The sequence below is a fragment of the Ixodes scapularis genome, unplaced genomic scaffold, assembly GCF_016920785.2.
Source record: "Ixodes scapularis isolate PalLabHiFi unplaced genomic scaffold, ASM1692078v2 PGA_scaffold9__187_contigs__length_104089568, whole genome shotgun sequence".
Taxonomy (NCBI): domain Eukaryota; kingdom Metazoa; phylum Arthropoda; class Arachnida; order Ixodida; family Ixodidae; genus Ixodes; species Ixodes scapularis.
In genome coordinates, this window is record NW_024609884.1 from 72,341,221 (window position 1) to 72,367,254 (window position 26,034).

A 26,034-nucleotide genomic window follows, 5' to 3' on the forward strand; every position below is an offset into this window, starting at 1 on the left:
CTTACCCCAACAACACGGAGCATCTTGGATGTCGAGTGTAACGCGCGTTGCGTGCTGACGTCTGTAGCAGTATATTTGAAGCCTATAAATAGAAGGACGAGCGTTCTTTGTTGCCTTATTTCAGTTATTCCCATAAATTATTTTCTAGAAAAAAAACAAAAAAAACAAACAGCCAAAGCGAGTGGGATAAAACGCCTCCGCATACTCCTAGGTGACCTTCGCAAATTTACTAGATAATCGTTCTCGCCTTTCCTTCAATCGTTTGATCCGCAAGTTGACAGTTTAGTGGAGGCCATATTGAATATCGCAACCACGACCAAAAATGTTCCCGGCCACGCCGTCTTATTCCAAGATACCCCCCGCAAAGAGCACCGTCACGTGACGGGCAGTCGATGCTGGATATGCCTAAGATGCGTGTAGCTTCCACTCTGCTGTCAGCTTCTGGGATAATAGTGTATAGAAATAACAATATCAAAACATCAAAACAAGTGAAAACCGACTTAGGTTTCACAAAGGTTGCACAATGCGTGTATTATATTGTTTTGACTCTTGAGGAAGTGTCTCAACGGGATGGACTGTGTATATGCCTTTTTACTCTTATTTTTTCGTGATCATTCGTTTTTCATTCTTAACTTTTTTTTTTTTTTTCATTCACCCGTTTTCAATAAGAGCCCCTGCTGTCAACAAACTTGGTGTAAATTATTTAATGTCCTTAACATTCACGATATTTCAGCTTCAAACCATCCTCCTGGTGATTTCAACACCTCGAAAACGTCACAAGTAAAATAAACGGAAGGGCGCAAACAAACTAATAATAATTTAGCAAAAAAAAAAAAAAATCTATACTGCGCGTTAACACTTTGACTAGAATCTTGTTCGCCCGTTGTCTCGGAGTTTGTTTGTCCTGACGTCATCAGTCTTGGTTGGCCGAAACCAACCACTCTGCCACCAATCTCGGAAAGAAACCGCGCAGTGATGGTAAGAACATTTTTATCGAACCTGAGCCCTGGATCCCAAACGTGCGCGCAAGTTATAAAACACCTTTTATCTAATCGCAAAAAAGCTTATAAAAAAGGTGTCTGCGTGTGTGTGTGTGTGTTTTCTTAGAAAAAGTTTGATGAAATGTTCGTTTCTGCATTTAAACGAATATACCTGCGCATTACATGAAAAATTGCCAATTTTATTTTCATTTGATCTATCGTTCAGACTGGAGATATGGGGAGTGTCAGAGCGTGTGCCCTTTGTTTTGCATTTGCGAGCTCTGACTTAGAAGACCAGTAGAAGGTCACCGAGTCTTTCCGAAGCTCTAAAGGACTCGCATATATTTTTGCATTCTTGCGGTACACGGGAGAAGGCACCAACTAAGCACAACTATTTGCCTAGACCTTGGGCATCGGTGTAGAAAAATGCAGGGTGACGTTTTTCCAGTTGCCACGCATACCGAAAGTCCTACATGGCTGCCGCACGGGCTGCACTCCCGCTAGCCGCCTATATACGCGGCGCCGCGTCCAAGTCCTTTGGCTATAAGCCGCGGAGGACAAGCCAAGTAGCAACGACCTTCCTATCCATTTCACCTAAAAGTACAATCCTGTGGGGTGAAGAGAAACGCTCCCCAAGAAGTACCAAGCTGCCTCTTTCCAAACAAACGAAGAAAACGGTGAGACCCTCGCAAGGTGAGGCAGGACCACCACCGCCTGAAGGAAAATCGGCGGGCTTCCACAGCTCATTTACGCTGGTTTACCCCTTGCAAACCGCATGCAGATACGGTGGCACTCTGCCTCTGGGCTTTTGGAAAAGGTCGCAAAATGATGCTCGTGGGGGTTGGTGCTTCAGAATCCTTTGCGCCTACCCCTTTCCGAGTACGTGCATGATAGCCGGGGTCCTCTGTACCCTTTGCTGTTCTGCAGGGGCCCTACCCTCGACACTCGCGAAAAAGTCGGCCAAAAATCCTGTGGCTACGATTGGCCGCTGCCAAGGTCAAGTGCGGCGTTGGCCAAGCACAGCTGGCCAGATTTCTCGACCACTTTTTCGCCAAGTGTCCAGACTAGCCCCCTGGTCATGTCTTTTGAGGGGGAAGAAGTGAGCGAGCGCTAGGGGGGGGGGGGGGGGGGGGGGGGACGGAAGACGGAAGAAACTTGTCATGCTCTTTGTTTGTTTACTTGATCTACGCATAATGCTTTTCGAGCGCTTACGACCTCGAAGTTCGAACGTCGCAAATGTCTTGTTTTTCATACATCTGTGTGCTCATGTTCCAGTTATTACTGGTCCGTACTCTTCTTGTGTGTGTCTGTGTGTGTGTGTGTGTGTGGGTTTGGGGGACGGGGGGGGGGGGGGGGGGGGCTGAGTCTGAGGAGAGCGAATCCACGGTTTTAGAAATAACTGGCGCCCCCTGGCAGAAAAAGGGGATTCGAGGATGAAAGATGAAGCAAAGCGTGCATTACGAAGGAAAGCGAAGAAGCGTGTCAGAAGGAACATGAGGGCAAAGACTTTGGGGGAGCCCAATCTAGAGTTCGCGTGGCGCCCTCTTACGGCAAACCGGGGTGACGTCACGGCGAGGAGAGAATTTTTCCCCGGCTCGCCCCGCTCGCCCTGTGGAGGCTGTGACGACGCTAGCTGTCGCCGCGCTCGTTTCTATTTAATTTTTTTTTTGCGTGTTTTTCGTAGGAAGTGTAAATTTTTATATGTGCCTTTATTCAAGTATGGCCTGTAGCTACAGGCGAAATTTCAACCAACATTTTAAGCATGGTTGACAGAGCAGGCAACGCATGAATCGCAGCTGGTATATGAAAATAAAGAAATATGGCCACAATTGCAGGAGCATCTCGCACAATAAATGCTGCTGATGGTCTGAATAAACTGGCAGGTTATGTATATTATTTTTTTTTCTGTTTTTAAACAAGATCGCCGAAGCAGAAAAGCTGCATGCTGCTCGGCCAACATGCTAAATACAGTCTGGGCCATGGGGAGAGAATCACAAGTAAGACAGCCCAAGTGCAGGGGCAAAGTAAAAAAAAAAAAAACAAGGAACATTTATTATATACATTGCTCGCATTTGACCTTTGCTGGATTCGAATAGTATTTCAATGGACTACACGGGTGGTATCTGTAGACTTGTTTATATCAACCCTCAAGTAATGTATAACAAACGTAAGCGAAGGTGTCTAGCTCGTTATTAGTCCCTTAAGCCCTAAAATTGAGATTTTACTTAAATCGAATTGTCCTGAAGCTGAAATACCAGAAGATTTTCTCACGCAGACTGTCGCCCTTCACGGGTTCCACATTTTTTACTATTAGTGCTGCATCTACCACTGGACAGACGTTCGAATGCTTGCTTTTACTCCTGTTTTTCTCTGTTGTCATAGAGTCCAGCTGTAGGGAGTTTGGAGGCTGAAGAAGCTTTTGGAGACGTGCAGCAGTGTCTCTTTTAATTGGAAATGACAATTCAGACTAAACAGTGTATTTTCCGAATACCCAAGGCTGGAATAAAAATGTCCGGAAAAAGTATAAACATTCCAAATTACGGCACTATTGCTGTGGCTATTTTGGGCAGTTCAATACATATCATACAGGCACTGGGGGCAATTCGGCCGTCTTTGCTGCTGCCATACAAACTAATTTCCAGTAATTGTGCATCTTCTAATAAATATGCATGCATACGTGTATAAACTATATAACTGATTCACGAAGAAGCTACATTTATGTAAAAAAAAACCTGTTCCACGATTACTTCACAGATAATCAGACACGGGGCCTTTAAAACATCTGCGAACCAGCGTATGCAGAGCGGCAGCGCGAAGTCGGAGTCGCGAGCTAATTTGCCGACTACCCAAAGGCCCATGATATAAATGCCACTTCAAATGCCTTGAAAGCGGAATGTAATATCGTCCTAAATCATGAACATGCAAGGAACAGAATTCCAGCGTCTGAAACACTTGCGCCACCGCTTCACTGATCCTTCGCAAAATTGCCTTGTGTCGTGTGGACGGACGGGGAGGCTCATCGGCGGAATTGCCTCCGCCGATAGCTTTCGGGATTTGTAACCCAATTTTGAAGGTAAAGGGGACAAGCAGGCTTATAAAATGTACGGAAGCACGTCAATATCGGCCTAACTCAACGTCTTGTACACCGGGTAAGCGAAGTCCAGCACCTCGAAGAGCTTGCGGCACACAACGCCAAACCAGGAAACCGGTGCTGGGAAGCGAGCCGATGCGAGAACGCGGAGCGGAGTCATCGCCCTGACGTCACGGTACGCCTCACCCAATAAGGGCGCGGCGACCGCGGCGACGCTTGTGTTCGCTCTCGGGGCTTCCTTGGTCGAGGGAGTGCACACGCTCGCTTGAGCACGTGCTCACGTATTTTCATACCACAACCTTTTATGGGATATCGAAAGCATATCGCTCAGTTGCTGACTCTCGGCGAGAATGAAATATGCTCCTATAATGCAGCAAAAAAAAAAAAAGAAGTGTGGTTTGCACTCGCGGCAAGGTCGTGTAGTGTTCAAGCTGACGTCGTCCCGAAACGGCGCATCGCTTTCCTTTTTGTTTAGTTTTGCAAGGCTAAACAAGAAAATTGTTTATCAAAAGTCGTCTGTCCCCTTACTGATATGGCAGAGAACTCCAACGCGGAACATATTTTGGAAGCACCGCGAAAACACCTGACGGCGGTGGAGAACCTGCTGTACGATACTGACTGCCATTTTTGTTCGGAATCCCCGCACTCGTCGTAGGAGCGCGTACTTACTGCACAGAGGGCCCCTTGTAGCCGCAAATGACGCCGGCTAAAGCTAAAGCAATATCATTTAATTTATTTCATTTATTTACCCTTAGCGGTCCTCATTCGAGGACATTACAAAAGGGGGGGGGGGGGGGGGGGAGAGAGAGAGATAATTCACGTTTGAGTCACAATAAAGAAACACTGAGCTAAAAAAAGAAACAAAAATGCACACAAGCAGTTAAAACAAAGCAAATATAAACATAACTGATGAATAACACGCGCTCATACACAAGCAAATAGTGCAAACATGGAGCATACATAAAAAAACACACGCACACACACATACATACAAGCAACTACTCTCCGAGATGCAAGACTGAACAAGCGTGGAATGCGTACGGGCACATGATTGAGGCTAAGTTCTCCGGCAAGTTCCACTCGGAAATCGCTATGACGTATATGTCTCGACGAGTGCTTATTTTATGCGTGTAAGAGTTCCACTTCGCAATCCAAGCAAGAACGGACACCAGTGAATCTTGACTCGGAGTGAAAAACAAGGCTTATTAAAAGTATCTAGGCACTGACTGCAGTCACAACCATGTTCAAGCGATGAAATGAAAGTTAACGGCATTTAACAAAAAACCGTCCAAAACAATAAAATAAAAAAGCTCTTTAAAACAAAAACAAAAACAAAAAACAAGAAACGATGCCACGGGGAGCATTTGCAGTAGCAAGCCATGGGCTTGCTGGGTGACTGGTAAATCTCCCCAGCCCAGCATGGCGGAAACACGCCACACGCCAGGCGGCGCCAGCGTCGTCCAACTGGAAGCTCCCTGGAGACGGATTGGGCAGGCAAGAAACGCGTGAAACCAAAACACACGAATGCACGGCCGGCATGGCGTTTCTTGCCCCCACTCCGGACCGGAAGGGCACCCGAAGCGGCACCACCACGGTGTGACGTTGAAGAGTTGAGTTGGCATAGCGTACAGACCGTAGTAAAAAGGGGCAGAATATAATAACAACTTCTTGCCATTTCACTGTTCCAAGTTAACATCGACTGCGTTACGAGCGTCGAATTCTCCACGATGCTATCTCGCGGACTAAGGCACTGTTACACGAATAGGCACACAAAAGAAAGCTGAATTATGCTCGGAGGGTTCTGCCACAACCGTTAAGCACCACCGGATTTCCAAGAAAAGGGCAGTGAACTGTCGAGTGTTACGGGTCCGACGTCCCAGCGGATCCGAAGACGAGCAGAGGTCAGACGCCGTCATCGGAAGTGCCGGAACTACGGGGCCACCGGGCATTCCTGCAGAACACCTCCCCTTCCAAGTCAAGGAGCGCTCATGGCACCAATGTAGCTGTTGCCGTAGCAACGAGTACGTCGGAAACCGTTGCAGTCGCATTCGGCCGGACTCGCGCAAGTGTGTGAATAGTGAGGTTTAGTATTGCGTATAGGGAGTATCCACTGGCGGCTGTAGCCGTGTGCGCGACTGCTGAGCGCGTGCTCATGGCGAGCTTCCACAGTTCTTATGCAACGTGCATTTCACACCATCAAGATTGCCGGTCTTAGCAACCTAGAAATGTGAGTTCGTTCAGAGCATGCGCTCTAAACAGCACCCACAAATATGGAGTCCAGTGAATACTCCTTATAAGGAGTATTCAATGGGCGCCATATTTGTGGGTGATGCCTAGAGCGCATGCTCTGAACGAGCGCACAATTATAGGCTGCTGAGACCGGCAATCTTGAGGGTGCGAAATGCACGTTACAAAAGAACTGTGGAAGCTCGCCATCAGCACGCGTTCAGCAGTCGTGCACACAGCTATGGCCGCCAGTAAATACTTCCTATACGAGCGAACGCAGCAAGCACTGTGCGTTTGCGTAACGTGTTCCACACTGCGCGTGCGCGGAGCCCAAACGGTGGTCTCGATGGGCTCATGGCGACGACGCGCGAAATACGAACTATTTGTATGTCCACCTGGTAACTCCGGCAGCGCTGTGCGGCTGCTTTCGTTTCCGTAGGACCAGTCGATGACTGTCGGTCTGGTGGGTGCGGCAGCAAGTACGGTCGTTACGGTATTTCCGTTTCGCTCGCTCTGCTTCTTTGAATTGTGATGCTGCAAGCTAGAAGTACCTGGTTTCGGTAGTTGAAATTGTATTTAATTACATTTGAATTTCAAATATATTTTTTTGTATTTATATATTAAGACAAATAAATTCCGTAACATGAGGTTAAACACACAATACGGAGTCGTTTAAATAGTTGTACTTGAAATGCTGCCCCATCCCGAGCCCACGCTTCCGAACGGGGTGGGGAAAAAACGCTGGCACGATGCCCGAGGCAGGGCGGGAGGCGCGCCGAGCAGCGGCCGGGCCCCGCAGTCAGCTGACTGACGACGCGAAGCCCCGCTATCGATCCGCGACGACGCCGCAGGGTTCATCGTCCTCCCGCGCGAGGGGCCGCCGAAAAGCCGACCAGAGATGCTCCCAGTTTCCAGACTCCTGGGGCATTCAGGCAAACCTCTGGTCGAAACTATAGCTAGAACCGCAGGAGCTCCAAACCCTGCCGAGAAGAAACTCCAAAAGCTGACACGGGTAACAAGAGACGGCGGCACCACGAGGAAAGTTGGCCGCCACCGGCATTTGTGATTAGCCAGATTGGCTTTGATTGAAAGGATAGCGGGTAGACCTCGAGTGCCTAATTAATGCCTTAAGGTCTACTCACTATTTTTTTTCCTATTCAGCCAATAAGAGCTCGGCGTTCTGACATCACCGCAGTCCCTGTGCAAGAGGCAGACGAAATTGCTCTCCGCAAAGTTCCCTCTAAAGGAGCCGACTTTCGTTAGAATGATCACACGCGCTCCGCGCGTTCACCTGCACTCAACCCGGAGCGTGTGCGAAGGCCGGTCAGCAGGGAGTTTTGGGGGTTCAGTAGCTCGTTCCGACGACTCCGATAACGATACCCGATACTCCGCCGACGCCTTCGGGCATGCATCTTATCGCTATCGGACACGGTTATCGGAAGTATCGGAACAATCTACCAAAAACGGCACGGCGAAAACTGATTGAGTTTGCGAAACAACAAGGAAAGCAGTACAAGATGCGCTCGAACAGATCAGTCATTGATAACAAAACATTTTGCTTCGACTCTGCAAAAAAACAATATATATGAAGAAAAAAAAAAAAAAAAAGGCCATAGGAGGCTGTGGACACGCCGCCGCCCACCCCAGTCTTTCCGAGTGCGCAGAAACACCAAGTCATGTTCGGTCGTTTTTACAAATATAAGAAGTGTTTTAACAAACCGCGACGACCTATTATCACTAATTGAATCGTGCACTGCCGACCTCGTCATTCTGACAGAAACGTGGCTGAAACCCGAAATTGCTGACTCAGAAGTGTTCCCCCAATATGAATTATACCTTACACAGATGCGAGACTAACAAAGAGAGGTGGCGGTGTCCTAATCGCTATCCACAATCATATTAGTGCGTCAGAAGTTAATGTTCCAGGTAAACCTTGAGATGGTATGGCTTTAACTTCACTCTCCATCTTCCGATATCTTGATTGGTGTGTGCTACAGAGCACCCGATCATCACGCTAGTTTCATAAACGAACTTCATGGTTCCCTCTCGTTCATCTTTAATAACCTTAAACCAAATGCGTCGGTCATCGTATTTGGCAACTTCAATTTTCCGAATATTGATTGGAACTCCCAGTCATCAGGTCATCAGTTTGATAATGAGTTCATCGACCTAGCTCTCACGTTTAACCTCTCCCAAATGATAACTAAACCAACAAGAGTTAGCCATCTCTCTAGCAACATCCTTTACCTGTGCCTTACTACTGGCCCCTCACATGTGAATAACATCACTCATCTTCCTGTTACGTCGTCATCAGATCATGTCATAAATTTATTAAAGACTACAATAAAGCTATGATACAATTAATAGAAATCTTCAACAGTTTTGTGATACTTTTCATATCAACTCTTATCAAAGAACAGTTGAGGAAAACTGGAATCTCTTTAAAAACAAGGTAACAACTCTGACTGACACGTACGTTCAAACCATCAGAATTAAAACAAACAATACAAAGCCTTGGTACAAGACAATCTCCAAATTAAGTGCAAGGAAGAAACGACATTTCAAGCAAGCTAAAGAAAAGGACAGTACTATTGCATGGAATAATTACTACGCGTCTGCTAAGGAATATAAAAGAGAAGTGAAAAATGCAAAGAACAATTTTTTTTAACTTCGATCTTCTTAACATTTTAAAGAATAAGCCTAATAAGTTCAGGGAGATCATTCATCCTAAAGAGCATAAATCCATCCACCTGACTAATATGCATGGAATTCCCGCATCTGATAGCGAAAGCGCCTCACTAATAAATACTTACTTTAGCTCAGTATTTACACTAGAAAACAATGACAATATTCCTCTCCTAAATCACCTTTCTCATTTTGCTATGCCTTCTATCGAAATAACATATTTGGGTATAGTGAAAGCGATAGAAAATCTCAAAACTTCTGCTAGCTCCGGTGATGACCAAATAAATTCTAAATTGCTGAAAAACACAAAACATATCTCATCCCAATTTTTAACCCTTATTTTTCAACAGTTACTTGATGTCGGCAAGCTTCCGTCTGATTGGAAAATTGGTAGAGTTATCCCTATTTTTAAAAGTGGAGATCGTAATGTTGTACCGAACTATCGCCCAATATCTCTCACCAGCATTTCATGTAAATTACTAGAGCACGTCATTTTCTCTTCTATCATGAAATATCTAGAAAATTATGATCTGCTTTTTAAAAAATCAACATGGTTTTCGTAAGACATATTCGTGTGATACCCAGCTAATACATTTCGTTCATGAGCTTCACAGTAACCTTAACAAGAGATTACAGAGCGATGTGATTTTCATAAGACTTTTCTAAAGCATTCGATAAAGTGCCCCACCAACGTCTGATACAAAAACTAACCCAACTGCGTATTCATAATTCAATAATCACTTGGATAAAAAATTTCTTATCCGATCATACACAATATACTGTTGTAAACGAGTTCCGTTCACCTCTTTTTCGTGTAATGTCCGGTGTACCCCAAGGCAGTGTTTTGGCCCCTTGCTGTTTTTAATATACGTTAACAACCTTCCTGCTAACCTAACGTCTGAAATTCGCCTCTTTGCTGACGATTGTGCTCTATACAGACCAATAAGTAATAATAATGAAGACCTACTCTTACAGGCTGACTTACTAATAATAGAAGAATGGTGTCAAAAATGGCAAATGACAGTTAATGTAAATAAAACGAAACTAGTGTATTTCACCAGTTCACAGTCCCCATCACTCTTTTCATCAACTCAACGACAGAATAATTGACCCCTGTACATCTTATAAATACCTCGGCGTTCATTTAACCTGTGATCTATCTTGGGCAACTCACATTTATTTTATTTTATCTAAGGCTAATTCATCATTAGGATATCTTCGGCGCAACCTCAAACTGGCCTTACCTGAAATTAAACAATTATCATACGTAACATTTGTTAGATCTCGTCTAGAGTATGCGCCTTCTGTATGGTCCCCATGGCAGCATTCCCTGATTATGCAATTATAGGCAATTCAAAACCGAGCTTTAAGGTTCATTTTCACAGACTACTCTCGTTTCACTAGCGTAACAGACCTAAGAAGCAAAGCTAACCTTCACTCACTCTCATTTAGGCGCATTCTTTCAAGACTAACCCTGTTTCATAAATTATACTATAACAATGCCTCTATTAGAGCATCCCTCTTCCTTCCACCCCACAGCATATCTCTCCGCCATAATAACTACCGCAAAGTTCGCCCGACTTTTAGTTCAACTGTAGCATTTTATAATTCCTATCTGCCCATGACAATCAAGGACTGGAATAAATTACCCGATAGCGTTGTAACCGAGACTAACTCTGATAGATTTGCCGAAAAACTGATCAATTACCTTGAACTTACAAACATATCTGCTCATTTTTTTTCTTCCTTTTTACACTTCACAGTGCATACCGTTAAAAATATTAATATTATTGTGTAATGTTGATAACTACTTGTATTTTGTTGTTCCTTGATTCACCTGTATTGCTGACTTCCTCTCCGTGAGTTTTTATTTATTTTAAACGATTATTAGTGTGTTATTGACCCCCCTTGTACAATGCCCTCACGGGCCCTCAAGGAATAATGAATGAATGAATGAACTCTCTAATGACGATAAGCTGGACCGCAGAACGCCGTATAGTATTTGGGAAAGTGCGTGGAACTTAGCACCCCCTCTTCTCCTGGACCTCCCAAGAATGTACAAGAATTGGGGGAGCCTCGTCAGCGAGTTTCGGATAGGTTGCTAAGTTGCGCGTGTGTGCGCTAAAACGTCCTTTTGACCTTTCCAAGCAGCTGGAAGGTGTTTACAAAAAAATGCGCGATTGTCACACATTCTTGTTTCGTCTCACATATATTCTTTCGCAAATTCCAGGTTGAAATGTTTTATTACGCTTTCGTCCCGCATAGCAGACACGGAACCCACGTGACTAAGAACGAATGGAAACAGGAAACGTCTTTACCTGTCGTCTGCCGCAGTAATCATTCTGAAGTGAAAACCCAAAACAAATGGCACTTTGCACGCGCGTTGATCACCACCCTAATTTGGTTATTTACTTCGAATATTTAATACAGATAAAGCGAACACGTGCAGCGCGTGTACCTACATTTTCAGCATGCTTTTTAATGCTTGGGTAATTTAGCAAAAGGTCTATTCTAGAGACACTGAATAGGACACAGTATTCAGTGACACAACATACTCGGGGACCACTTTTCTTGGCAATGCAGTCAAAGGTACGGACACGTGTGCCCTCTCCCATTTTGACGACGACTCCGACTAGACGTCAAAATAAAGTACCTCCCTCTCTTTCTCCCCCTCTCCCTCGACTCGCCCCCCCCCCCCCCCCCCCCACACACACACACACGTTTTTGAGTGCTGATAAAAGCTCTACGCGAGCTCTCCTTTCCTCAAAAGTGTCAGGGAAAGTTGTCCCCGAGTGTGGTCTATTCGCTGTCTCATCAGCCCCGAGCGTGCACGAGCAGCCAAAGCACGGCGGAAGCCAACAAGCACATGATGGAGGCCGGGCGTTTGAAAGAGACGCCCTGCCGCTCTGATTTATGGCTACAGAAATTACTTTCCTTAATTCACACACTTACAACTGCTGACGACACAGCGCATTACGACCTCTCACGATCTCTTACGACGAGAGAACACACTAGCGCCACCTATCGGGTAACACTTGCAAAGTCCGTATTTTTTCTTTTTAGCATAACATTTTTTGGCTATTGGTTCGAAAAATCTTTTTCCAATGTTATAAACACAGGTCGTACGCACATTGGATCTCGCAAATACCGCAAAACATTCGCTCTAGCGAAATGTAGTTCCAGAGTCATCTCATGGATGGCGCCAGCGTGTCTTCTCTCGTCGCAATGCACTCGGTCGTAAGCAGTTGCAAGTGTGCAAACCGGGCCTCTCGGGTGCGCACCATTTGCGGATGACACTTCACGAGGAGTGCTCGGCTTCCCGCCGACCCGACCCCGTGCTCGGACCCCGCGCGAGTGTCTGCCCGAGGCAGCGCAGGCCGGCGCCGGCCGCACGCTCGCCGTGGCCGGAGCGGAGGCCGTCCGCCAGCCCACAGCAACAGCCCGCGGAGGTCGACCTTGCCGCATTCACGCCGGAAAAACAGCCCAAGGCACGCCAAGGAACGGCAGGGCCACGAGACACACGGGCACCTGCTAGCAGCACGCTGCGGAAGCCATGGGCGTTGCTCCGGGTGCGCTGGCACACGATCGCTCTGCAGCGCTCTCCTAAACTACGCGTCTTTCAAAGCGTTCGCGATACTCGTTTCCACCACAAAAACTGCAGCAAAAAAAAAAAGAATAGTTTTTTTTTTTTTTTTTTTTTTTTTTTTTTGCGGAACTTTATTGATTTGCTTTTTCAAGCGTTAAATTGAGATGTAGGTGCACCGTAGATCAGATTTATGTTCTTTTATCAAGAGTACACGTTTCGAACACTAAAAGCGGAATGGTTTCTTCCTTCAACAACCAAATTTTGTAAGAACTACTTCGTGTAACGCACAAATAAAACGCAAAATCTCTTTTTTTCTTTTACGTGACAGCGAGTATATTACGCTTCCACATCATGCGCGAGCGAAGCCGAAGCTTCAAGCACGTTGCCCTAAACGAGCAGAGACGCTGAAAACCGGAGCTCGCTCCTGTAGTTTCTGCTACGCTCGCACTCTGGATGCGGCCATTTCATCGAACGCCTTTTCATCGAAGCCGTTTCAATGAACGCCGTTTCATCGAACGCCATTTCATCAAATGCTATTTCTTCGAACGCCTTACTTCTATAATTTTTTTTGTTCATTGAAAGCGATGATTTGTGCTGGTAATGCGGCCAATAAAAAACGGGAACACTAACTTGACATTTGATTAAACCAGCGATCATCGGGTGTAGTCACGAAGATACCTCTCTTCAAGGACGTAAATCCTCGTCCTTGAAGAGAAGCTTCGTATTCTGCTTGAAGAACAAAACCGTCCTTGAAGCAATGACCTATCTCCATGTCGCATGAAACATCTCCCCTCTTTGTTCATTTTCCTTAATCGGCAGAACCGTGGGCCTGCCGGTGTTTCAACCAATGCACTCAGAAAGAAAACTATTCTTCTTGCATAACGATAACAAAAGGGAGAAAAAAAAAAAAAAAAAAGGCGCAGCGTAAAATAGATATATTGGAGATGAATGGATGGATTTAATCCATCCATCCATCCAGTTTAAAAAGACAAACCTAGGATTCCTCCCGCCCTTCTAAGACAAATTTTCTACCTTCTAACTATAGGCAGCCGGCAACGGCCAGGCAGCGCCAACAGGGTGAGAGCGCACGGTTATACCCTGTCTCGCCCAACTTGGCAAAGGGTAAACGATAAGCCCCACACTGCGTGCCGAAGGCTTCGAAATGCGCGACGTATACGAGCGCAATGCACACATATTGGAGCATGACGCAGCGAAAAGCTTGATACTTCTCCGGAGTTGAGGAGCGCTCCGGCGGTACGAAGTCACGTTCCCAATGGCCCGCCAGGGCTGTAGCTTCCGCTGTACTGGCATGTTACGCGATCACGGCTTTCTGGGTTACCCAGTATTTCGTGCTTCAGACAATAGGCTCAGCGGCGCCACCAGAGTAATAGCTCACATTTGAACAATGCAGCCGCCACTCTCAGGCATACCCAATATTTATTGCTTCAGTCGCTAGATGGCGCCAAACCAAACAGCATTGCAGATTGCCTATCACCAGGCAGTGTGGGATATCACCAGAATGACCTTTGGGGTCATTCTGGTGAAACATCACCCCCCGGTTCTTCCCCCCCGGCGAGGGAGTCGGCCATTTTTTCTCAGGTCACACCTTGTCGGCGTTACCCGAACACCGGACCCACTGGGAGACAGGGTTGAGACTTTGGACCGGAGCCACGCGGGAGGGAGTCCCAACTTTCCTCTGTCCCGCCTGTCCCCAGCTGTGCTAGTTAGATGGACGTCATTCAATTCTCCCTAGATAATTTCCATCAATCTTCTAATCGCTTCTTTGTGACTGTAATCATTTTCTCTCCCGTCCTTCCATCATCGCCAGCAAAACCCAGGGCCCAGGCCAAATCTGTTACCCCTTCAAGGAGGGCAGGGTACGTATTTCCCTTTGAGGAAGTATGCACCTTTCATCGATGCCTGAAAAAATAGGAGAATGAAGAGGGAACAAAGTGTGTGGTGGAGAACAGCCACTTATCTAATCTGAAAACAGTAAGTCGCATAACCACTCAAATTTTGTTAGATTCTATGACTCAGTAACCACCATTTTGGCAAAGAAACGAACAGGGTAGTAATTCATTTTTGAAAGATTTGACAGCTGCATGAAAACAACTAAGAAGCGAGGGTAAAGCACCTAAAAAGCACTATATAATGCTTCAAAGGTCCGTGAAGAGAAATCCGATGAAACGGCGTTAGACGAATCGGCGTTCGATGAAATGTCCACTTATTGATAAAACGGAGTTCGATGGAACAAACAATAATCGCAAAGCAAAAAAAAAAAAAAAAAAAAAAAAAAAAAGGTCGTAATTTGGTTGTTGTAGTTTGTCGAATGTGCACTTGATGGGTTGCTCACGTAAGAAGTAAGTTTCCGTGTTTTCAAGGTTTTTTTGTTTTTTTTTCTTGTAACCCGAGGGTGTATTTTTGGGTTTATGTTTTGCCACAGATACGGCGTTATCCTGTATCTATTTTGGTGTCGGACGAAAAATCAGTGTATCGGGCTTATGATGCAGAAAATAGGCATGAAAATCCCAAGCGGAGCACGCGCGTGACCCGAATATCTGTAGAACGTCCCCGTAGTGATAACAAGTACGGGGGCGCGAGATAAGATGCATGGTTCCGAAGCAAGAAGACTCGCGGACAGTTCATTGGAGATGGCCTCCAAATTGCAATGAACTGTAAACGAGAGTCCTTGCTTCCGGGTCCACACAAAACAAAACTGCAGATAAAGACGATCTTCCGGCGAAGCTTGAGCGTTGCTTATTCAAGGTCAGCTCGTATTCGGGGTTCTTTGGTTTTCCCCGATTCTGATAAAACCGCCTCCGGGGTTCATTACCGCGGTTTATCGGTATTGACCGAAAAACACAGAATCCTAGTCACAAGCGACACGCTCACACAGCAAGAACATGCTTCAATATAAGACAGCGAACGGAGAGCAAACTGACAGCAAACTCGAGACGTCGCCTGTTCTTTTTCTGTCTTCCTTTTCCTACCCGTCTCAGGTTTACAATCGTGTTCAACTAAATAGTGTTAAACAAACACGGAGAAGTGCCGGATAGCAGGCACGGCATTCATTCTTGGCGCCTGCGGATAGCTTCTCCCTCCCTCCACACAGCACAGCTACAGAACGTTCAGCACAGTCACGTCGCCTTTCTTTCGACGGAGCACGCGCCGATCGCCACACCAGCAACACCGCGGCGCAGGCTCCGCTCAAAGGAAGGTTTCGTCACCACCTGAGGCATCGAGTACTTTCCACGGCCGCTCGATCGCCCTGACCATATCGGGCCCTGCTCAAATGCTCGCGGGTAGATGGCCCCCACCAGGACAAGGTTTCTGTTCTTTGAGAACGACGCACTAGACTAGGGGTCTGCAAACGTTTTAGCTAAGGGGCCGGATTGGGGACCTTTCGCAGTCTCGAGGGCCGGAAAATGGATAAGACAACGCAAACCAGGAAATACTAAATAAATAAGTATTAAACACATTCAAACTAGAGCAAAAGAAGAACAAGGTAAGGAGGATGAATACACACTTATACTTTATTCTTAAATGTAATATATGTCGCTAATTATGACATTACAAAATAATTGTGATCCAGAGAACTCACCAGGCATAAATCAAAGCGCATATTATCATTGTCACATTAAAACAGGACAGAAGACCAATCAGAATGATAGATCTGATTATGACAATATCCGAGAGTTTATGATACAGATCATAGTTACACAGGGATGAAAAGGGAACTACGATTAGTAAAGCTGGTGATGGCAATGTAGAACAAATAACATGGCGAGAAAACCCGCGTTTTGATGGAGATTTTCTTTCTCATATCCTCGCTTGCGCTTTTTAAACATGCCGCCTTTTTTTTATTTTTTTTTTATGCGTTTATTTTTGTGTTTGTAGCGGCGGGCCGCGAGCCCGGGCGTCAATGAAAAAAAAAAAAAAATACTGGAAAAGACAGCGGCCATCTGCGGGCCAGACAGAGCGCCTATCTGGCCCGCGGGCCAGGGTTTGGAGACCCCTGCACAAGACCGATGGGGGACTAGCCAGCAGGGGTGGCCAAGCCGACAGGACCCAGAAAACAGATGACTCGAACGCGGAAACACTGGCGAATGAGTGAGAGTTGAGGAAATGACCCTTCGAGAACGATCTACTCCCACTGTCGCATAAAGGACGTCCGTAGGGTTCGCGCGACAATCCGGTTCGACCCAACCGAATAAAAGCGAAGAGAGGTGGAGAGCCTGTTGTCGGAAGGACGGGAAGAACCGCGGTCCGCCCCAGACGAGTCTGCACCGGGGAACGCTGCTCACGGAAACAAAGGAAGAGAGCAAAAGGGGGCCGGCAGAAACAGTAGACCGTGAAGCCAGTCTGAACCAGTTTCGACGTTCAGAGTGCAGCAACCGAACGTATCTGAACGTGAACTGAATGAAACGGATCAGCATGGCTCCGACAAAATCGGACGGGGCTATGACACCGATGCCTGGATCATCCCAAGTCGCTGACTGCTGAGGCCAGCTGACGCCGAACGCCACAGCAGTACGGGACTTCGCCAGGTTATCAAAAACGCAAACCGAAACAGTACAAAACAAAAAAAAAAAAAAAAAGACACGTGTTGCTTTATGATCGGTATACGGAAGTCACTGCAGTATAAAAAAAAAGTTTGTAATATAACAGGAAATATCAGGAAAATTTCGGCCAAAATAAGGAAACGGTTCTGTTGGATTAAAATACAGACAAGTTAATCGGCTAAACAATATACATTGCTAGTGTTATTCCTCCAAAAACACAAATTTTTGGTCATTAAACAGTGTAGACATACTTGTATTATCGGTAAAAGAAAGTTTAATTACACTAAAAACACGTCGTTTGTCCTTAAGCACGTCAAAACGTCCCCTTATCTGCAAGAAAAGGGAGTTTATGTTATTCTCACATCTCAAACATTTTTTAGTAAATAAACAAAGTAAAATTACCGTAAAATAATAAAAAAAAAGTTTTTCTGCTAAACGGATGATCAATAAATCTCCGACCGAAGCCATGCTTTAAACATATTATTTTAGGCAGGAATGTTTGTTCACAAGACAATACAATAAGGGCTAAACAAGCCAATCAGAACTGGATTCTGAGGGATTGACTTCCGGAAAGCGGATTGAATGTAATTCGGTACTCTGGGAACATTCGGTGACTCGGCTAGATTCGTTTTCACCCCAAGAACCGTAGTAAAAAGAGCCCGGCTCCTCGCGGAGCTTTACTAATTTCTCCCTTTAAGTGGAGAATTAAGATATATGTAGGTGCATTAGAGGTTATATATGCGTTACCTTATCAAGCCTTACACGTTTCAAACGCCAAAAGCATCGCTTCTTCCTCCGACAACCAAATCTTCTAAGAACTACTTCGCCCGGCGTATGAACAACGCGCGCAAAACTTCCTTTTTTGTTGAGGTGAAAGCGAGTATAGGATCCTAGAGGGGGCAGCTGAATGTTCTACCTCACTGCTACACCCTGCGCAGGGTAAAGCGGTGGAGTGGGATGGGAAGAAAACAGGCTTTGTCCTGCACCGTCCTTCTTGTACATGATGATTGAAAACCTGAGACCGTGGTTTTTCCGTTTTTCAAACCACAGTCTCAGGTTTTCGATCATCATGTATAACTTACACCAGCTCGCCTGCACTTCAACCGTTTTTTCGTCCTTCTTGTCTTTTTTTTTTCTTTATTATTATTTTTTTTTTAATTTATTTTCACGTCAAAGACTTGAGTGATTTTGAAGGATTGGCATTTAAGAAAGCAACTCCTGTTTGCAAGTTTGGTTGTGGGACAGTTAAAGTTATCAATGGAAAGGGCGCGAACGCCCAATCCAGCTGAAGAGATTTAATTTGCCACAGGTGAGTTCTATTGAATTTAGGGCAGGATGGTGTCCGGATAATAATTATTTTTACAATGAAATAGCATATATCCGGCATACAAAAAAAAAAAAAAAAAGAAACGAATTAAGAAGAATCGGCAATTTATCACGGCAATTTATCACAAATAAACTCCGAATTTGCGGCAAAAAATAAACGCACAAAAACACCCTCCGAACTTCACGACAAATAAACTCCGGAAACACTTGATCCTACCTATAGGACATTTTACGGCACGACAGTGATATAGGTTCTGCATTCTCGAAGAAAACAAAATGAAATCCGATAGAGACCTGTCGGCATTTTATATACAGTGCATTTATTTTATTTCGAACATATTTATTTACAACAAAATTTGTAAAAGCTACACTAATGCGGTTTCGCCAGGTGAGTTATACGGCCAGGGGGACAATACGCAGACGGCTAATCTTCACAGTTAAGTCGGATAATTAACTACCATACCTTAATAAACTTTTTAATTAGTGAAAATATACATGGGGTTTCAAGTGGAAACTTGTCGAGCGTCATCAAAAACTTCTAAATCAGTTATGAGAACGACGTGAAACGCGTGGGTGCATCAAAGTGACTCGTATGAGAACGACGTGAAACGCGTGGGTGCATCAAAGTGAACTCGTGGAGCAGGCGCAAAGCTAGCGGTGGGGAAACGCGGATAATAATCAATCATACGCGTACCCCCCCCCCCCTTTTTTTTTAAAGTAAAAGTTGTCTTATTATTATTATTTCAATTTAGATTGCAGTCCGTTCGCCGCAAGGTCGCTGGCTTCCGCAGAAAATCAAAGGGGAACCCCGTCCCCAGAGGGAAAGGCCGAATAAGAGACCGCTCGTAATACCGTATCTCCATAAAATTTCACACAACTTGAAAAAAGCTGCCTTGAGGTACGATGTGCCATTGGTGTTTTCCGCTCCGTGTAAGCTGGCGCAATTATGCGCGAGAGTTGGCGATAAGGACAAAGGCCCCGCTTGCTCGGTGAAGCATCAAAATCAATATGTTGTTTGCAAGGTGGGAGTTGTGTACACGATTCCACAAACGTGTGGAAAAGCCTACGTGGGTCAGACGAGCAGATGTATTAATCACAGACTGCGGGAGCATGACTTGTCGTTGCGATCAGTGGTAGGGGGCATCTGCCATTGCATTGTTATGGATGTGGGTGCAAGCTTATCTTCAGTAAGACTGGTATCATTGACAATGGAAGGGAAAGAGTGAACAGATACATTTTAGAGGCGCATGCACTGATCAAAGCAGGCACCAATTGCGTAAGCCAAGCTTAAGTAGTAAAGAGATTGTTTTTGTAGACACGTGGTGAATGTATCATGTGACGTGGGCGGGGTTGCGGTTTTCTTTTTCATGTGATTAAAGTTCAGTTGAGTCAGCGCTTGTCCTCTTTGCACTTCCTTTAGTCCCCGTTTTCTGTGCGCTGTTTGCCTTTTCGTCAGTATGAACCAACTATAACCCCCTTACTTCCGCAGTGCTTCGGTTGCGCGTGCCTGTGCGTTCGCATTATGTTAGCAAGTAGCAAGGGCAGAACGCTCGCGCTAAAGGCGGAGCATCTAGTCTCAGCTTAAGGGTGAACGGAGTATAGACAGGTCTAGACCGTATTCTAGAGCTCCGCTTCGCTAGCGGGAGCTCGTGCCTCACAATGAAGCATGGATTGAGCACGCGCCCGCTAGACCCGCACACTGCAGCGTATCTTCTAACGCACAAGAGCTTCTTCTTTTTCTAATAAATGTTATTTTTACGAAAAAACGCAAAATTCCAATAAAAAGAAAAAAACGCCATAAAAAACCGGAAAACTATTGATGGATTTGCGCTAGGAACGAGAGCTAGGGACGCGGAGGCCTTGATGCCACTGACCTCATTCACAGGAAAAAAAAAATTATTGGTGTGTGTGTATGTTTATACAGCCTAGAACTTAGTCTGCCTTAACGGGCGACTTGTATCCCAGCTGTAGATGAGAAATTTACCAGTGGATTACAAACCGCTAGCTTGAGGTCTTGAACGTACACCACGCAGTAGCGGAATCAGAAACGGCACCACCGACAAGCTTGGCCGGGCTGTCCTTTACCGAATCCTTTCCTCCCTCCGAGGAAAACAACGGTGCGCCCCTGCGGAGCGGGATATCCCTCGAGCTCGGTGGCGTAGCGAGGAATTTAATTCAGGGGGGACTGAAGTGGCTGGGATGTTCATAACTTGGGGGGGGGGGGGGGGGGGGACAAAAGTGGAATTGTGTTACCGTGAGCACATTGTTCCGGAGTCGGACAAGCGACTTCCGTCGTCACTTTTACACACTGTCTGTTTCAAAGCGGAACTGTCCCGCCCAAAACGGGACGTCTGGTCACCCTACTGCGAAGCAAAGCGCAGGTTTACGGACCCCCAAATTGCGGGTTCGAACCCGGCCGAGGTGCTCGCAACCTGAAGGAGGCTGATAGCGGAGAAGGCGCCGTGGAACCGGGTTTCCGGTTGGACGTCAAAAGATCCCCAGGTGGTCGAAATTAATCCTAGTCCTCCGCTGGGGCGTGCCAGATACCCTTCGTTGGTTTGGCACGTAAAAACCCCAAATTTGATTTTCAAAGTGGAAAGAGCTGGGAGGAGCTTCCCCTGACCTTTTATCTTGCCACCGACCATGGGACTTACAAAGCAACCAAGGAGGCACACATTTCGCAGAAAAATACTGTCAATAAATAAAAAAAAAACAAAAAAACGCGCGTTTACAGTATTGCTTTACTCAACACGGGCCACGCTGCTCTTGAACGTATATTTCATCTTCTCACAAATTTCTGAAGTAAAGACAAAGGCACAGGAGCGTGAGCCTAGCTGGCTAGAATGCTTTTGTTTGTAGGAGAACTCGTGCATCCGAGGCACTTTCCAAAGCCACGCGCTCGTGCCCCTGTGTTTGTCTGCACTGCAGGTGTCTGTGAGATGGAGTGCGTCGGAATACGTGGGCCAAAACCACGGTGTGGCCAAAACTCACTGGATCCAAGAAAAGTAGCGCCAAGCTCCCCCGTATGGTTGCCATTTCGGTCCATGGAATGAGCAGTTTTCCCTTGACCTCTCCATTTTTGGTGAGTCGATCCAAATTCCCGATGACAGGTTGTTGTATAAAGATATTTCTTGAATACCGAGATTTCGATATCCACTCATGGGCGAAAGATGCGCACATCTTCGCACCGCCCCCATGATATGCGGCATCGGTTCTTGGCGGCATCGAAAACAATACCGTTGTAAGATCTGTGGAGATAGGCGTGACTAGGGTGCCTTCAATGAAGGCTCCCTAGGCATGACTGACAAGTTGATTGCGTGCACAGTGCCAAGGACGCTCACATTGGCGAGGGACATTTTCAGTAAGGTGAAGCTCCATAGCGAGCTTGGTGCGACCAGGTTCCGAACGAGCTTTTCGAAGCTTTGAATGAACCAAAATGGCGATTGCCATGGCGACGGAGACCGATCAGCCAATCACCTTGCCAGGTTTTATCTGTGTCCGGCTAGCAGGCAGGGAAGGCAATGGCGCTGCTTTCCCAGGATCCCGCCACTTTGACTGGGGAAGCTTCCTTAGCTCCATCAGCTGGCTTCTCAAGAGTGGCGCAGACACGAGCTTTTTGTCACCGCGTATTCGGCGTGCGATCACGCGCCGAACACTTCCCTTTAGCGATGGTGGTACAGCGGTTAGAGTGCCTTCATACACACGCGCGCTTTTGCTTGAGTGGTGACATCTCGGCCATTTTTCCGCCCAATCGTTTTTTTATGCATTTTGAAGTGCGCGCAAACCGGTGTCACTAAGCTCGAGCGCGTAGCCTTAACTAATGCATAGACGCCATTTTACCGCCCGAGTCACGCACCGAGTCCGCGAGAGCGTCACGCGCTGGAACATTCAGGGCAACAATGGATGTCTTCACCCTGAGACAGACAGACATGTAGGCACCCTAACAACGGTGCGAGAATCGCGCTCTCTATCGGCTTCAGAATGAAGGTGCTTGATTAGAGCTTCCTGACGTACAAGTACGAGGCAAGGTTCTTATATCGCTCGTATTTCACAAATGTAGAGTCACTTACGCGTCGCAGACCCACCGCTCTGCACTGCGCTGTTCTATGACGATCATCCAGATGACAGCCCCGTCTGGTTAGCGCCATCTTTCGAGCAGTACGCTCCTACCGGTTGTTTAATGCGTGCGAACGTGTCGAGAGTCTTAGCACTCCGGAACATATGGTTTGAAACCCGAGGATATTCAAAGCGGGGAAACGCGTCCAGAAAAAGTGGCATCATGAGAGAAGTCTCCCAAAAGTCGTGTCGTGTCGTTGCTCTCTTTTCCTCAGTGCGTGGGACAAATTTTCTCAGGCTCGCAACCGCCCTCGCGTCAATCATTACGTAGTGCCAACGTTTTCTGACGCGTTGAGCTAACCGCCTTCACTGCCCCCCCCCCCCCTTATTTTTTTTTTCCTTTAGACCTTGTTTGACTTTGTGTCGCGTTCTATAAGTGGCCCATTCTGTCAAGCCCCTCCAGCTTTATTTCCGTATTTGTAGTGAAAAATAAACGTATTCAAAGCCAGTGGCGTTCCTTTTCAAATTCATATTCTTTGTTTTTCTTCAAAAATGAAGAAGGGAGGGAGAAAAAAAAAAACCATAGTTTAAAAGCGAAGTAACTCTTTGTATTGGTTCTGCCGGAAATTGTGTAGTGTCCCGTCAATGGTGATTGACAAGCGGGTACAAACTTTTTTACAAATGTATTTTTTTTTGTATGTGTGTCAGTTGGTTGACCTTGGCAAGTGTGGTACTGCTGGAAATGTGTGTGTCCCGTCGATGGTAATTCACAAACCTCTTGCAAATGCGTTTTTTTAATTTTTTATTACTTGTTAGTTTGTTCACCTTGGCAATGTGGAAGTGTGAGCAGCTCGTTTGTTCGTCCTTGCTGACAAAACTGAGGGTGTGTGTGACTTGGTATGAAATTTCTTTGCGGTGATTACGGTGTACCCATATAAAAGGATGTTTATAATGAACCTTCAGCTGTGTTCGAGACGTTGTGTGAGTCGTCCTCTTTTTTGGTGTCCTCCCTTTCCTTCTTCCGGTGTCTCAGGTTTAGGTATGTTTGCGATTCACCAGCCTTCGCTGTACCTTTACTCTTCTCTCACATAGTAGTTGCTTGACAAAGCCCTAACTCCCCCAACAGGCGATCAGAAAAATAAGGAAACAGTCTAACAGAACCACAGACAAAAATATAAGAAAACAAATTAACATAGCACAAAAACCATACCTTCAGTTTACATTCAAGTATTTTCAACACTGACAGATAAATAGCGTACACATTATAACAGACGTAAAATAAGAACAAAAAAAAAATTGATACTAGCAGCATGCATTCAGTTTGCATTTGAGCATTTAAACACTGACGGGCACCTAAATAAGCATCGTGCGTATATTTTGTTCTAGTTGAACACATAATATATATATATATATATATATATATATATATATATATATATATTATATATATATATATATATATGTTCAGTATGGTCTAAAAGACTTAAAATATAGGGGAGTGTGTACCTTAGCATTTGAGTTCCGAAGTTTGTTTCGGTGTGCGGCACTGTTCATTTTTCTACACAGCGGATGTCATGAATCACTTATCTTCGCTCAAGGTTGGCCATTCTTGAATACGTATTTTAATTGTGTTGAAAAAAGTCTTCGTAGGAAAAGAGCAAGTTGGTATGAACGTCGGCAGAACAGGTCACCTATCGTCAGGAACGTGAGCTGTCAAAAAGGCACTGAGCTCGGCTGCGGGGGAACTCGACAACTGGAGCAAGGTGCGCAGATGCGTGACGCAACGGGTGGCCAACCGTGCCAAAACACACGGCATCCCTCCACTTTCCAAAGAGGAGGGGGGGGACGGCAAGCAGCAAGAGCCCCGAAAAACACGTGTCCCGTTTCCCAGTGGGTTCGCGCGGCGCACAGGCGAGAGGGACACACGAGCAGCGGCGAGCAGCTGCTGCACGCAGCACGATTCCGATAGACGCAAAGCGCACATGAAGGCTCCCTACCCTCCCCCCTCGCCCCGCAACGGAGCGGACTGACCCCATTCCAGGAGTTGCCATGCGAAAAACAAAGCGCGCACCCACACGGGGCCCCGTCGGCCGCCCAGCCGGGTTTGGGCCCAGTGGTGGCGACCCGAGGTTCGCGGGGCAACTCGGGCCGCGTATCACGAACCCGCCAGCCGCGGTTCCAATGACGCGCTCCGCAGTGCGCGCTTTTCATTCAACGAGCACGAAAAGGAGGCCAGTACTAGGGGTGCCAGGTGCTCGCAGATTAACCGGTGCACTTTTTGCGAGATGTGGTCCAAACCTTCATATAAGGTATTTGAAACATCTCTTGGGAACACTCAGGACATAATACACGTATTTACAAAAGATATAAAATAAAAAAAAAAAAAAATAAGTTCAAACATTCTTACAAAAACACGGGTGCATCACTGCGCTCAGTAGTGGCGGATTCGGGGGGGAGGGGTCCCTTTTCGATTCCGCATGTGTAAAATTTTAGGGTGAGGAAAAAGAGGGAGGGAGGAGGGGGGGTTCTCAAACATGCGCTGACCTGGTGTTGGCTGACCCCGACCACCCCTTGCTATTGGGATATTTTATTTTCCAACCCTCGAATTGATCGTCGTTTTCTACCTGGCTCAAAAATAACCAAGTGCTGTGAAATTGCTCGAATCTCGGCAATGAAATAGCTCAATAATAGCCCAATGCTGTGAAAACCACCAGATTTTCCCGCCATCCACAAAACTAAGCAGCCCACCGGCCAGTACCCGCGCGATAAGACGGGGTCCGTAGATGATTGCCAGGGACGGCGGGCGAGGCGCAAAACAGAAAACGCACGCTCCATCACAGGGCCAGATAATGACGGCCGAGAGCCTGCGCAGGATTGCGCTGCCAGCTACAGCGTCGGAACAAAGGCCAGCTTTAGCGGATTACGAGCAAAGTGCAAGCAGTCGATGTGCATAAAAGAAGGCGAAAAAGGGAGAGCAATCTAATCTCGAGAGTAGCGTCGACAACGCGAACAGACCACGGAAGATCACGTTCCCGACCAAGTGGGCAGGCGGCTCAGCTGGGTATCTGCACTCGCCCGCGCGCAGCGACTGACTGGAAGTAGGAACAACGCTAAACCAAAGCAGGGCCCGTCTGCCAAAACGCGCAACAGAACCACAAGCGCTCAGAAGGAAACTCCCAGAGGGCAGCCGTCGCTCCTCGGGCGGTTTGCCGCCTTTCTGCAAACGTAAACACACGGCGGCGGGTGTGCACCGCAGACGGTGCTGCAAGCTGAAGCGGTGCTTCGAAGCGTGCAGCGACGTTTGCGGTGCACCTACGGTTCTACATCACGTGCAATTAAAGCCCACCACCATCCGATAATTGCCAAACAATCGCTCGGAGACTCGTGCCTCGGAGTTCCGAATTCCAACCCAAATCATCATCATCATCCGTGTCAGAAAGGCGACGTGCAAGCGCAAAACTAGCGAAACTCACGTGCACCCGTGCAACGCGTTTCGGCGGCTTCAGCAACTTCACCTGCAGC

The 26,034-nt window shown here is 46.5% G+C and overlaps 1 protein-coding gene across 7 annotated transcripts in view; it reads right to left on the bottom strand.

The window, feature by feature from the left end:
- LOC8053731 (lysine-specific demethylase 3A) overlaps positions 1-26,034 on the bottom strand; it is a 335,808-nt gene that overhangs the window by 309,388 nt on the left and 386 nt on the right. The gene's annotated exons all lie outside the window — the stretch shown is intronic.